The following is a 13,948-nucleotide window of genomic DNA, read 5'->3' on the forward strand; positions in this document are numbered from 1 at the left end:
TACCAGTATCATGCAGGTGCGTGTTCATGAGGCATACCAAGTGCAGGCAAATATGCTTGATTCTGAATCTGTGTGTAGCTAGTCACCTGTAATTTATAGTTTTTCACTGACTTTTAGTTTTGCATCTCTATTTAACTTTCCTCAAATCAAAACCCCAGCTCATCATACTGCACATTACCACTAGGACCCATTACCACAGCTTGATCCTTCATTAAGGTATCAATATTCATCCCAGCACTCTCTGCTTCAGAATCCCCAATGAAATTACTGCTTTAATTGTCTGCTGTCACTGACAGATAGGTAAGTGCATGTGCCTAGTCTACAGCAGCAACCAAGAGTACTTGCCTTAGTGTGGAATTAGGTTTAAATGTTCTTTCCTTATGCATAAGAAATGGTCATAAATCACCGCTTCAGCACAGTCAGCTCCAAATAGTGAGGATTTTTTTATTATTTTTTTCCAAGTTGTGATTTGCACTTTTACTTGTCACTGGCCTAATTTAAAAGTTATAGTCCTTTCTGTTTTCCAATCCCTATCAATATTCTGACACTGCTAATATTCACAATAAGTATTTCTCTTAAAATGGAGGGACTTTTTAAGCAGTTGTCCATATTATAAGCGTCTGGGAAACTTTTTTATGTTTTGATGGACATCCATCCAAGAATGAGGTCTAGGATTGCCATTGACACACTGAAGTTAAGTTAGAAGGCCAGATTCCCTCTGTTTCCTGGTAAATAATGCTACTGGCTTCACCTGGGCTAAGCCCCACTCTCCATTGCCATGCAGAGCAAGACCAACCCAAAATGACGGGGAGCAATGGCATACACCTGCACATCGTTGAAAGGGACAGTGCCTCCAACCACACAACAGTCCTTTTATTTTATTTTGATTGTTTTACACTACATCAGGGATTTAAATTGTGCTGAAGTAGTTTATAGTTCTAGCTAAGTTAAGGACTGACATTTTAATGGCATGTTTGAGGAGTTTATATAGACAAGTCATATGACCTTAACGTGATAGCTTAAATGCAGGCCTGAGTAATTCAGCCCAGACCCCAAGGGTTCAGGCAAAACCGTAAGTCTCTTTAGTCTTCAAGCCATTAAAATTCAGCTAGACTGTGAAGTTGACAGCTGTTTACTGTAAGGTTACCTCCCGCCTGCCAAATAATAGGGCTGCTGTTGGCACCCTTCCACCCTCTTAGTTGAGAAAAGACTTCCTCATAGTCAGAACGGAGCTAAAATGTTACATTCCTCAAGCTGGAAAGGTGTGCATCTTTAAATAGGCTTAAGCATTGAACTGGTCCATTACCTTACTGCGGTTCTTTTCAAAGTAAATGTTATCACAACATTTGAGTGGAATATTAATGCCAAACTGGAATTCAGCCTAGTAATGCTAGAAGACCCACAAGAAGATTAAGAGTAATAGCACACGCTCTTACAGAGCCTCCCAGCTCACGTCTTTCTCAGGATACCCACATCGCTGTGGGAAGAAAACTAGGCTTCCTGCCTTGCTCCCTTAGCTATAAATGAAAAGAAATACTTTCTCCTTTGTTACATGGAAAAAAGCCATCATTTTGTATCACCAGCTGCCAAGAAGATGCATATTAATGATAACAAAAGACAAATGTCACACTGAGGTCAAGAAACAGTGCAGAAAAGTCAGCAAAATCCCCTCATTAGAGCCCCAAGTCCTCTTTCTCATCATTTTGTACTTCTGTGTTTTACTGTTTCTAAACCCACTCTCAAGACTGTTTAAAACATTTTGCATTACACCGCTGTTAGCTAAAAATAGGGTCAGGGATACAACAAACCCTCTTACTTTCTAGAGTCCTAGCTCTCCTGCGTGCTCTCTCTGCAAGCCCGTGAATTTTTGCTCCCTGCCACAAAGTTTGTGCATCTCAAGGAGGACAGACCCTCCTCATTTTCCCAAAACACACACTCACAGGTACAGTTTTGAACCACTTAAGACACGTGCAAACAACTGAAAACTTTCATTGTTCAGCTGCTCTGCCTCTGGAAGATTACACGAAAGGGAATAACCCCATGACTCCTTCCCCTTGTTATATTTTAATAATAAAGAGATATCTATTCATTTCTCTTAAAAAGTGAAGAGTAGGGACCTACCTGCAGCAGCAGAGCTGGGCTTCTGATTCTCACGAGGAGCGCTGCCAGCCCACCACCCCAGCTGGCTGGAAGTGCCCAACCTTGAGGGTGGGCAGAGGCCCAAACCACCTCTCCTTTTGGCATTTACTGTTAATTAGCTCTAAATAGCTTTTCATGCACCTGCCGTGCTTGGGTCTTAGGCTCTATGTGAGAGACCCCGAGTCCCAAACTCAGCGTGGGAGTTGGCTGTAGTAAGCAGCAACTGCTGTGTGGGTGTCGCAGGAACTGACTGGGAGGCAGCAGAGTTCTTAACGAGAATTTTTAAAGTCATTTGATACTTCTGAAAATCTTATCTAAGTGCTTCGAACAACACCAAATGTCAGCAAAACCAGAATGCAGTTTAGATGCTCCCTCTGAACACAAAAAGCCCCTTCCTGAGTGGGTCATTAGGGAAGTGTTTCCACCTTAAAAGCAGCTGCAGAGCGGGTATTGTACAGTCCTATCGCGGAGCCCAGGCTGAGTACTGGAGCTAGTGCAGCTCTGACACCACAGGCTCCAAAGGAGCTTGCTGAGGACAGAAGCCCTACGTGCAGCGTGCCATCGCATCCCTCTCCGTATTATCTGGTGCATTTTGTTCGTCTGGGCTGGTACCCTCATTCTTTTCAGCATCCACCAACAGTCCGCTGTTGTGTTCCCAAAAAAAAGCAATCCACACACTTCATGGGCCTTAGGATCAACTGTAATTCCCATTCATATTACTTTTCTTACCTATTATTATTTACTGTGCCTTCCTTGGCTTCTGTGCTGTTAGTTCTTCTGTTTTCCATGACTAAGATGGATGTTGAATTCCTTGCAAATGGGACTGATCAACAGATGGCTGTTCAGTTCATGCTCTATTGGATTGATTGGTCTTTTAATAATTAGATTTTTCTGGTGCTTTGTATTATTTTAATGAATCCTTATTAATGGATGGGGCTAAGCAAATAAGGCTTTCCTCAAGTGTAATGACTTCAAACAGTTAATAGCATGCCTTCTTATACAACAGTAGTTAAAACCGTTTTGGCCTGACAAACCATCTTCAGACTGTCCTTATGCATGTGCAGGAAATTGTTTTTGTTGCCATTATTTTTAAACACTTAATTAATTTTCTTCAAACCAAGATTATTTTCTTCCTCTGATGAGAATTATAAAACCTGTCAGGTCTGAGGCTTCTATCTTTAGTCATTTTTTGGAATTATGCAAGTCCAGAATTTAAAATAGAACATATGGAGGCTCCTCGACTCGGTTCAAAAATGGCAGAACTAATTCCATAGAAAGATTTCTCAGAAAAAGCTGACTTTGAAGCCAAGTGGATCATGGAAAATTTTAGCAAAAAGTATATTTTGAGAAGGTATGAGTTGCTTAAAACGCTGTGTTGCATCTTAATCTTAACTTTAGAATTTGCTATCAGGAACGCTATAATAACATTATAATTACCTATAATATCAGAGAATTTTCTGTTCATCCTACTTAAAGGTAATGCAGTGTGAGTCACTAAAAATTATGAAACTGAATTGCTGTTTTAATTTCAGGATATCATTACCTCAACTTGCACGACCCAGATATACCTAGCTAGGAAGCAGGTTTTCTTTCATATATATGTATATTTACATACATGTATATGTTTACATAGACCTTTGGAAAAACAAACTCAATAAAATCTCACATCCACAATCTTTTGGGTAGTATACTGCTGGACACTGAGACAAAGTTACTCTGTGATGCTTCTCTTCCCATCTGTTATTTCTCCCTCGGATTCTTGGCAGTTTTTCCAGCTGACAACTCGGTGGTGAAGGTCTGAATCCAGCGATCTGAGTGGGTGATATCTATCAATCTTGTGCCACACGTATGCAACATTGCTAGGCAACAGGTAGCAGCACGACACCCACATTCTGCAATTTCCTTTTGGTGACTGAGACTTTTACTATATTAATTATACTGAACTTTATTTCATGTATTTCAGGCATTAACTTCTATGGAAAATATTTTTAAAAACTCTTTGAGCTAAGATTATTTTCTGTTGCATATTGAATGAACAAATATTGGCAACTGGTAAAATCATCATTCAAACAATTGCTAGATGTGAATGTGGTGCATGAAGCCTTCTAAAATTGCAGATAAGTGGGATATCGGATTATTTTGTGTCACAGATAACTATGCTACAAGGAAAAATTTTTGCAAGGACTTCAAAACATTAAAGACGTAAAAATATAAAGCAAGGAGATAACTAGGGAGGAACACCCTTTTTTCTCTACTTGCTTTCTCTACTCTGTTTTTTTTGCTGGCTTCTCTTTTTCAGTTATGATGCTACAGAGGGACTAAGCTACAGATTTACTTTCATGGCCCATCACAGAGTTTTTGTGTGACCACAGGCAGATGAGGTTATGTTATACTACAGACATAATGCAAGTGAGCTGCCCTCACTTCCCTGGAATTAGCCTAGCTTAGGAAAAATAGCCAGCCCTTCAGCATTATTACACACTTACAGGTAATGTATTTTTCTATGGATCTGGGATTTCTCAAAGATGTGTTCCACAGTTATTTAAACTGCAATAAACTGGGTCATTCTACACATTTAATTTTGAAATAATTTGCCTGTCCTTTCTGAACACACAAAGGAAATCCCTGAAATATACTGAAATGGAGCTGGTCTATTTGTTGTAAAGTGCTTGTGTTAGCCACTGATGAGTAATAGTAAGTTCAGCTTTAGTTCACACCCTCTGAGAAACCAGCCAAATCAAATTAACAGCCGCAGCATACTCATATTCAAAGTTTTGCCAGCAGACAGAACGTTATTGGGGGCAACCCTTGAATTACAACCCAAACTCCCTTTGCAGCAAGACAAGGCTCTTTGAGGGTATGTTCAAATGATGGTGAGTGATCACGAGCAATCAAATTACCATTACTTGCAGAACTGCCATTGGTTTTTATGTCTTGGCCACACATGAGTAATTCAGTATGTCAATATCATTTATGAGAACTTGAACATAGCCTTAATCAGCTTGGGCTTCAGGTTCTCACCTGTAGCATTTTGTCCCCCACAGTGTTTGTCAGCTGCTCATAACCTCTGCGTGCAGGTACATAAGGTCCCTGATACATGCAAATGCCACATCAAAGCAGACAGTTCCTTAAACAGCAGCTTAACTTTTGCTGCATTAAGGTGAATGGGAAGAGGGATGAACACTCCAAATCTTTATGCAATTTTTGGTCAACAAGACAAGTACACTTATATGCTGTATTTTGTAAGGCAACTATTTTTATAAATGCTCTTTTAGGTGTGTGCATGGGATACTGAGGCTCAGCATCATTTATGGTACAGGCATAACCAGCAGTTACATGTCTATCTAAGAGATATTTGCTGCTCTTACTCACCAAGTTTTATGCTCAGGTTGTATCTATGACTGGAATGTACTTTCTGTACAGAAATTTTATCTGTAATACAAAAGGAATGACTTCAAGTATTTGAAACACATGAAGAATTTCTTCTTTTCTCTTGTAGCTCTCCTCTCCTGACATTGGCTCAACACCACAAAAGGAAGCAAATTCCAGACCTGAACAGTAAATCTAAACCAGCTAGGAAAACTGTTGTACTTCACTGTGAGGTCTATCAGGAGGAAAACAAGAGAACGATCACTTCAGAAGATATTTTTCCTCTCCATTTAGACTTAAAAATCAGTGCTGCAGTACTGCTAGATGGGTGGTTTTATTTGAATGCATTAATTTCTCCTGCATGATGGGTGGGCTCCAGAAGGAAAGTCCAAGTGGACACACTGCCTACGAGCTCAGAGCAGCAGGTCAGCAGACAGCCTGTATCTCCTTTGCTAGCAGCAGCCTGGAGGAGGTGTGGTGTGAGATACCCCTTACACAGCCAGCTGTGATTGACGAGGCAGGAAAACAAGCTCTTCAGTTACCAAACACACCTTTTTTAACACTGAATCCCGCTGGCCTAGGGGAAAAAAATGCAGGCTGACAAACGCACATAAAAGCCTGGATGGGTTTTTGATGAGTTTGTTCCCTGTTGCTGCACATTTTTGTGCCAGACAGGAGCCCGGTAAGAGCAGAAAATCCTGCCGTGTTGGCAAATACCTGTTGGTAGTCAAATAGGAGCACGACTTTAAGAGTCAGAACTTTTCACTGAAAAATACTGTTGTTTAAGCAACAGGGTGGTTTCAGTTGCCCTGTTAGTCTTTGGATTTCTGTAATTTCTGCTAAGAATTTAGCAGGCAACATCAAAAGCTTTAGCTTGGGGAGTTCATAAGCGTGATTTAACACTGTCCTGGTTTCAGCTGGGATAGAGTTAATTTTCTTAGTAGCTGGTACAATGCTGTGTTTTGGGTTTAGTATGAGAATAACATTGATAACACACTGGTGTTTCTAGCTGTTGCTAAGTAATGTTTATACTAAGTCAAGGACTTTTCAGTTGTTTAGGGCCTGCCAGGGAGAGGGCTGGAGGGGCACAAGAAATTGGGAGGGGACACGGCCAGGACAGCTGACCCAAACTAACCAAGGGGATGTTCCATACCTTAGAACGTCATGCTGGGTATATAAACTGGGGGGTTAGCTGGGCGAGTGATTGCTGATCGGGGACTGGCTGGGCATCGGTCAGCGGGTGGTGAGCAACTGTATCGTGCATCACTTGTTCGGTTGGTTTTTTTTTCCTTTTGGATTTTATTCCTCTTTCCCTCTGTCTCCTTTTCATGACAATTGTTATCGCTATTCTTATTATAATTGTTATTATTAGTAGTAGTATACTTTGCTTTATTTCAATTCTGAAATTGTGTTATCTCAACCCATGACTTTCACCTTCTTCCCAGTTCTCCTCCCCATCGCACCAGGGGAGGAGGGGGAGTGAGCCAGCAGCTGCATGATGCTTAGTTGCCAGCTGGGGTTAAACCACAACAAATAGAATATCAGATGTATTTGTAGAAGATGCAGACCTTGCTGTGGGAACTGATAATTTAATTAGATTCTGGTTTATGTGATTCATATACCTAATATTCTGAGTACTATATTAAAAAATAAATACAACTTAATTTTTCATAGGGCATTGCTTTGTTCTGCTATACAAGCAAACAGTTGATTACACGGAAGGCACAGCTTTGATTGGCTGTAAAAATTAGGACCTCGTTGTACTGTGAAATAGCTTTCAAATGCAGCTAAAGAAAACAGGCTGCATATACATAAATACATAAAAACCCCAGGAAAAATTAACATCGTATTTGGGAATTTTATGTTGAATCTCACAAATCACATGAAGTCTGGAATATCAGTAGCTTAAACAGAAAAAAATGTTCTTCATAAACTATTTATGATACTCATTTCTTAAAATGTTAACTTTCAGGTTTGCACTAAGATTTAATGCAACTGGCATGAGACTTTTAAGTAAAGCCTCCGTTGTATCTCTAGGCTACATACTGTGATCAACAAAAGTGCTAGCTTTATCATTTTCATAGACGTGATGCAGCTGTAGTTCTGTGGTAGTCAATGGAATTACACCAGTGAAAGTAAGAGAATCGGGCCCACCATCATTAATTAGAACAGAAATATTACTTTATAGGTTGAGAAGATGCTTAATACATATCTGGATGTATCTGATAGGCAGGGAAAACCAGTTTTGTCCTGGCCTGACTGCATAATTTAGACTGTATATGCCCTGGGTATCTCTAAAAATCTAATGTAAAACTAGTTTGCTGTATTTGTGGATACTGTGAAGGTCAAAAGGATTTTATAGACTTTTTTGCCTTATTTAAACAGTGCTTCAGTGATCAAATTCTACAGATTGTTAAAACCCTGTAGCTACCTGCAACTAAGCAAAACTTGTACAATTTGCAATAAATACAATGGCAGAGCATCATAAACCTGTGTATACAGAAATTTAAGACTTGAAGATCTAAGAAAAAAGAATTCTTTGGCAGAAGACACAACATTCGTATAGATTTTCTATACAAAGCCAAGATCACTCCCCTTCCAATTGCCTCTAGAAAGCACAAAGAATATTATGTGTGCCACCTATTGCAAACAGGTAGTAATATTTGTTATAGTCTTTTAGAACCTGTTCTATCCAAATTGGTGCCTCTGCAGAACCCCAGCTGCTGTTTTTTGTACCAGGGAAGAAAGAGAAGTGCAGCAGATAAGCTGTAAAACCAGCCCCGTAATGCATCAGTTCTACGCTGACTTGTGCAGTGGGGCGTGGGGACGAAGCCATCATGGCAGGGCTGAAGCTGGGCTCCCACCACTATAGAATAACTTCACCGGGTTATAAACTGGCCATGCATGAGGAAGCAGAGAGGTCAGAGATATGACCCAAATGGACCCATTTCACAGAATTCCCCCTTTGTAAAGTGCCTGTTGATGCTGCAGCTGGAAGCTACTGGAGTCAGGATGGTTTCCTGCTTCAGGAGAAGCTGACGCAAGGGTACAGTTTCAGAAAAAAAGAGCATTATGGCGACGCTCTCCCTTACTGTCCAAGAGGCTACACCAACTGAAAATATTTCTTCCAGCAAATGCCAGGTTTCTTTATTTTATTAGAAAGCTCAATGGGATTTAGTATCTGTATATGATTACTCCTTTCTTTTCAATTTTTGGACAATCTAAGCCTGAGACCTATAAATTTATAAGATTTAAAACACCATAAGTATTTTGTCACTTAGAAGACATCAACATCTAAAGCAGTGTGGCTTTCATTTCCCCCGCATCTTTTCCCATCCTTTGGCCTCATGAGAGTGGACAGAGGATGCTACCAGACAGCAGGGGTGACATTTTGCTTATGCATAGGGCAGCTGACAATAAAAAAAATTATAGCTATATATTGGGCATATGTGGGTCTTTTTCCCAGTTCTGTATGGCTGGGAAATCACCACTTCACAGAGTGATCACTTTCTATTTGCTTTTAAAATGCTAGAATTATCTTGAAGCTATTTAGCCGTTACATTTCCTCAGTACATATATGCATACACAGATAATATAACTAGAAGACAATGAAAAGAATAGCACGGCTCGATTTCTTATTTCTTTTGTTGAATTGTTTCAAGTTCTCAGAGGAAGATGTGTTTCTAATAGTTTCAGTTGGAATACACAAAGCTAATGATGTACGTTGCTAATGTACAAAACAGATTTCCTATTACAAGGAGCCTTAGACAATAAACATATAATGAGTCCACAAGTAATTTCTCACTGAAAGCTAACGGTTCCAGGGTCCTTGACCTAAGTATGGGATTTTTTTGTCAAGATGGCCAAAACCATCACAAGTACATAAATTGAAAAAAGGGCAAAATGGCTGCATCAATATGTCCAGAAAACTATTCAGACTCATGAATGCAATCTACAGTACGACTAGCCAAGGTTATCTCCTGATGTTTCTTGTCCCACATGCCACAGCTTGATTATATTGTAATTAATTCAGCTGAAAAGTCTCTGCAAGAACTGTGTTTTCAGCACAATTTCAAGCTTGGTTTCAAATACCAGAAATCATTTCCGATTTTCTAAAACATCCTAGACAAATGTGAAACTCTGCAGTTAAATTATGCCCCAAAGTACTTACAAAAATTGCATTTAAAGAGCATTAAAGGAGTATTCTCAAAGTTGTTATGATTAAAGCTAGACCTTTGGGGTTCAGAGAGTTAGGCATGTATAGCACAAAGGCTCAGGGCCTCATTCAATAAACTATTTGCCTCATATCATACTTCAAGTTCAGAGGTACAACAGGAATTTGTACTTGGGTTCTTGCACCAAATCATAGTAGTATTTATCCAGTTAGCCATCCATAATATGAACAAACCAAAAAAATCAATGTTTCCCAAGGTATTTTACAGCTCACCCTCCATTTTCTTTATGGCACATCAGACCAAAGACCTACTATACTCTTGTTGTGAAGAAAGATGCTTTTAGTTATTCAAAGTTTGAGGTCCATTTAAAAATGAATTTCATTATAGTCAAATACTCACAGGCACAAAGTTAAGACATAAATAAAACAGAATATATTTCATCATCATATACCTCTTCATTTTGCTGCAATATTTGCAGAAAGAACACACTGAAATGCAGTTCCAAACTTCTTTAAACCTAATTCTGGACAATACAAGCCAGAGACAAAATAGGATACGTTAAAAATTATGGTTCTGATTTTCAGAGGTATTGACCACCAAAGCCTATATTTAAACTTCAGGTAGAATTGTGTTCAGCATGTCTGAAAATTGGGCCCTAAATTAAAGATAAGTGTTTTTACCTGGGTAACATCCCTTTAATACCACCCACAAATTATACAGTGATAGTTCTTCCCATAGGAAAATCATCTTTTGGATTATTTTAAGATAAAAGCACAGACCAATGTCAGCCCTCTTACAAGCTGCATACTAATGAGAGGAGGGGAAGGAAGGATTTATTTGGAATCTTCTAATTGACCTCAGTGGAATTGGGCCTGGACCCATTAAAACATTTATAAAAAGCAGTTATAGAGCATGAATAGTACCCAGTCTAAAACATTAATGTCTAGGTAATATTAACAGTAATTTGTTTAAAAATAGCAGGAAGGGGAGGAGCAGGAGCCCAGCTGCATTAAGGACTAAATTCCTCTAGCTTTCTGCTGGCCTTTTTTATCATTATTTTTAATTATTATTTTTTAAACAGTTGCAGACACAGAAGTTTCTGGTTTTCCTTTGGCTTCTCCTTCCCCAGCACTGGCTTGAGTTTTAGCGATACTCCTCATTTTCACCTCAGTTCTGCATTATCCTGATTTTTAGACTAATGTGCCAACACATCACGGCTTCATCCTTTCTCAGGAATGACGTAGGCAGTTAAAGGCATTAAAACAAATAGGTCTCCAAAATTAATGTGTTTTGCAGGAAGTAAGGGTGGGGGTATCCAAAGCCAGAGGGTATGTTCAGAATAGGGGAATTCAATTCCAGGGTGTCAGAAAATATTCTTCATCACCACAGCATGGCAGAAACCTGTTCTTAATGCTATGATAGATGCTCTAAATTCGCCACTTACTCAGAGTTATTGGATATGGGAACATGCAAATCTACCAATAATGCAAGAGCCTGTGCTTTATGAAGGGCACAGCTACCAGAGAGGTAACTGCCTCCCTGAGGATTTAACAGTAGCTGCGTAATTCCATGGTGTCTTGAGTATGAACCTCTACTCATCTTCATTAATCTTGGTAAGAGAGGAGATTTACCTCCAAAAAATATCCTAACATTAGGCCTCTTACAGCAGCTTTTCAGACAGCTCCTATTCCAGACAAAAGCTGCCATTAGTGTATGATCTGTAGCTAACAAGTACCTGCATGGAAATCGCCTAGTGAAAGTTAAGCAATGGGAAATTGTGAGTTATAAATGTAAAGCGAACCAACAGATTGTTAGGAAAAGTCTGTGACCCTCCCTGTCCAGTACATCTCTAGTTCCCAAAGCACTGACTCCTCCTGTGGTCCTTTACAATTCATTTTCCAGACCCCCCACCCCCCCGCCAAAATGAATTATGGCCATATGTAGATTTACCTTTGAACATAAGAACATCGTGTTGTGTCCCTTCAAAGGTGGAAGAGCCATGTAGTCATCCCAGAACTACAAAATACATGCTTTCAATAAATAATGTAGCAGCCCAGCTTTTGACCAGAAAACATCTGCAATAGATCATCAAGTGATGCCAATGTTACTTTCTCTACTGCTCTGGGACATAGCAGCAATGCGACTGAGTCATGTCGCCAAGGGCCATGGCTGCTCCCATCCAAAGGCTGCCCACGCTGGAGGTCAATGCCTTGCCATTTGTCCCTGCCACTCTCCAAAGCCCTCCCCTGCCAGCCTTTGGCTGCCTGCAATTTTTTGTGGAAGTATTTAAGACAAGCCATTTTGGAGATGAAAAGCAAAGCACGTGGATTTGAGAATTTTGTTTCAGTGTCCCGTGGAAGGTGTGGTCTCAGCGCTTCCTGTCCTTGTGTTTAACTTGCACTCCCTGCTTGGGCTATGTCTTACAGAGACCACTGCAGTCTGTTTCTGAGACTAGTCAAATTTTAATCAGGCACAACTACTTTCATTGCTTGTTTATTTTCCAGAGGAAAGAAAAATAATATTTTTGTAGGGGTGCCTATTTTTAGGGAAGAAACTAAATCTCCACTAAAAAGTGCCCAATGAACATTTTTCAAGTAGGCCTACTTTTTATTTTTTAAGGTCTGTTCCTAGTAAGGAATCTTTGATGTAGTCAGCAAGACTTCTCTTCTGCCTAGAAGACCTATTGATATATAGCCAAACAGAGAGCAGAGAAAAAATCCACTCTTGTATGTCACTGGACTCTTAATCTGTTTTATGAGGCTTAAACACTACAACTCTTTGCACAGTAGAAATTTCAAAAGATCTAGAAACTCCATTTTTTTCTCCTTTTGTGGCTTTTCTAAACCTGAAGTTTTACTTTTCATGAATATTTTTAACCAGCACAAACCTTTTTAGGCTTTTTCTTACATCTATCCTTTGTCAAGGAAGAAAGAAGCAATCCTGTGAATCAGATCCCATGTGCATAATCACACAACTATGTGAACTAATCGCATCCATAAAAAGCATTCGGTTCAAACATTGCTGTATAGGGAATGCTTAGCCTTAAAAATTATGCTGTTTGGACTAGCAAATTTGAATACATCTTATGAGCAATCCATCTGCACTAGTACTTTTTTTTTTTCTTTTTTTAACTTAAACCAGGGGACATGAGCAGCCTGACAGTGTCTGTAATAAGCCTGCTGATTACTTCACCTTTTGTAATTCTTGCTTCTCTTTTGGTTCTTATTTCTGTTGTACTAAGATGCAAATTGTTAAAATGTTTTAAAAAATTGAGCAGATCTTTATTACCAGCTAGGAAGTTTAGCTCGGCCAAATTTATCACAAGCTTCCAATTTGTTACCCCGTATAGAATCATCACCCATCATAAAAATGCAAAGTGGGTGGGTTGGACTTGCCACTTAGCCTGGGAGGACCCAGTGACAGCACAGATTTGCCACCTTTGGTTTCAGCCACTGAGTCATGGCCAAGCCTGGGGACTTGCCATGCAGATGGTGGGGCGGTGGCTAGGGACGAGGGGTAGTGGGCATTAGGAGGTGCTGGGGGCATGGGGGACACTGGGTGGCGGCAACAGAGGGAGTGCTGGGGGTGTAGGGGACACTAGGTGGGACATCAGGTGGTAAGGATGTGGGGAACATCAGGGGTGCGGGGAGGTATAGGGTGGTGAAAATGCAGCAGTGGGAGAGCGAGCAGGCAGTTAGAGCGAGGCGAATTGTGGGATGCCAGGCGGCTGGCTCCCAGCAACACTGGGAGTGTTGCCTTTGGACTGTGCCACGCCGTATTGGCCGGCAGGCAGACCTGGCTGGAGGGGGAGAGCCGCTTGCCTCTGCCTCGCACAGAAGGGGTCTAGGTGGGGCTGGGACATCACGTGGGATGTTTCCCTTGAGGAACAGCAGGGTATTCATAGTTTGCCTTTCCTGAACTGGCTGTAGGCTTGGCGCTTGCAGTGTGGACAGTCCTGTGAGGGAGCAGAGGGCTCCTGGCCATCACAGAGGAAACCCACATCTCCTCCTCTATTACCTGCACGCTTAAGGAGGTAGGAACTAACAAGAGAGCAGCTTTTCATTTTCTTCACCTCACCCAAATTTGCAGTCCAGCCTCAGCACTTTCCAGGGTCTGCAACGGGTGTCTTCCAATCACCTCCTCTCTCGCCTACCTGAAATCCCTTGTTTCTTTCCAGCACCTAAAATCAACCACTTTACACCTCAGCCGCCTCTGCTCAGGGATCTCATCGGGCAGTATGGATCTCTTTAGGCACTCATCTCAAC

The sequence above is a fragment of the Falco cherrug genome, chromosome 11, assembly GCF_023634085.1.
Source record: "Falco cherrug isolate bFalChe1 chromosome 11, bFalChe1.pri, whole genome shotgun sequence".
Lineage (NCBI taxonomy): Eukaryota > Metazoa > Chordata > Aves > Falconiformes > Falconidae > Falco > Falco cherrug.